A 2071-nucleotide genomic window follows, 5' to 3' on the forward strand; every position below is an offset into this window, starting at 1 on the left:
CCTATGACAAATCTAAATTTATAATACACGTAAACCCTAACTCTAAATGAAACTGTGAAAAATGGATAAATAATAATATAAAAAAGCTATGTGAGAAAAAAGATCAATTATTTAAAAAGTGGATAAAAGACCCAACAGATAAGATATTGAGAAGGGAATATACGGAAATGCGCAATAAAACCAATAAAATTATAGAATACAGTAGAAATAATTACCTAAAAAAGCAAATCATACAAAATAAAACTGACACTAAGAAACTATGGCAAATATTAAATAAAGTTTCTGGAAGAGTAACGAGATCTGTAGATGACGTAATAAAAAAAGGATTCGATACTGCTAATATGGGAGAAAAAAATATCGCTAACAACTTTGCCCATGAATTCAACAATAACGTCAAGAAAATTATCCCAAATTGTACCGTGCCATTACTGAACGAAACAGACTATCTTAAACCCACGAATACCTCCATATACAGTAAAGAAGCAAGTCCCGATAACATTCTAACAATACCCAGGAATTTAAACACGCATAAAACACCAGGTCATGATCTAATAAGATCTAAAGATATTAAATACATATCTAACATTAATATTAATAATAATAATATTAATAAATTTTTTTTTTATATTTGTTAATTTTGACATTCTAAGCGATTCTCTTTCACACTGCTGGTGGGTATTATGGATATTTTTGGTTTTATTTTTATATTTTCATTGTGTTCATATTTTCTTTTATTATTATTATTATTATTTTTTATATATTATTATTATATTATAACTATATATTGCTGAATTTATATAGGTACATATTTTATTATATTTAATGTTGCAAACTAATGATAATAATGGTAACGATTTTTTGAGTGATGAGTCGGATTTTCTTTCGGCGTCTTCGCATAGTAGTTTTCACAGTTTGTCACAACCGTTAGATGAACTTCTGGAATCTAACTTTTCAACTGTTGCGAAAAATTTTAATGCAGTCCATATAAATGCCCAAAGTATTCCAGCGCATTACACTGATTTGGTGAGCACTTTCTCTAATAGCCAGAACATTAACGCCATCTTGGTTTCTGAAACTTTTTTAAAACCATGTCTCCCTTCTTCTTCCTATTCCCTTCCTGGTTTCCATCTCATTCGTAATGACAGGACTGGCAAGGGTGGCGGAGGAGTTGCTATATATCTTAGGAGTAATCTTCCTTTCAGTATTCTTGACAAATCCCCCTCTCTTTATTCTGAATCTTCGGAACATCTTTTTGTGGAGGTGCTTTTGGGCCATCAGAAGCTCCTTTTGGGAGTTTTTTATAGTCCAAACCTAAATATTGATTATTTCAGTAAATTTGAGACTTTGTTGGAAGATTTGGTACCCACGGTTGATCATACAGTTATTATGGGTGATTTTAACACCTGTCTGTTCAAACACGACTCCCGTTCTACTCGACTTCGCTCAATCGTGGATTCTATTAATCTGAACATTCTTCCGTCTTCCTCAACACATCACTTTCCTGACTGCCAGCCATCTTTGTTGGACCTTGCCATTGTCTCTTCTACTAATCATGTAACTGCTCACGGTCAACTTCCGGCCGAGGCCTTCTCCTATCATGACCTTATTTACCTTTCGTACAGAATCCGTTGTCCTAAGCCTAAACCACGAGTGGTCATGCAGCGCAGTTTCAGGAACTTTGATGAGGAAAGATTTATGCTTGACCTTAACGGTATTGACTGGGACGCTGTACTTAGAGCCCCTACTATAGATCAGAAGATGGAAATTTTCAACTCAATACTAATACAGCTATATGATATACATGCTCCACTCCGTCCTGTTCGATTGAAACATCTTCCTGCCCCTTGGCTCACTGCAGAAATTAGGGCATTGATGAATAAGCGCAATCTTGCTAAGGTGCGGTATAGAAACGATCCTTCAGATGAAACCCACCGTAGATTTAAGGAACTTCGCAACCGCTGTAGCAGGGTGTGCAGGGATGCGCAGCGCCGTCACATACATGCCTCGGTTTCTAATGGTGATCCTGCTAAGGTATGGTCTTTCCTAAATTCCCTTGGTATTGGCAAATCAA

General features: G+C 35.4%; 1 pseudogene; it reads right to left on the bottom strand.

The window, feature by feature from the left end:
• The window catches only part of LOC113228601, a 22142-nt pseudogene extending 21081 nt beyond the window's left edge, over positions 1 to 1061 (bottom strand).
• Between the last annotated feature and the right edge of the window lie 1010 nt (positions 1062 to 2071).

This window comes from Hyposmocoma kahamanoa, unplaced genomic scaffold (genome assembly GCF_003589595.1).
Source record: "Hyposmocoma kahamanoa isolate Upper Pololo Valley unplaced genomic scaffold, ASM358959v1 232, whole genome shotgun sequence".
Lineage (NCBI taxonomy): Eukaryota > Metazoa > Arthropoda > Insecta > Lepidoptera > Cosmopterigidae > Hyposmocoma > Hyposmocoma kahamanoa.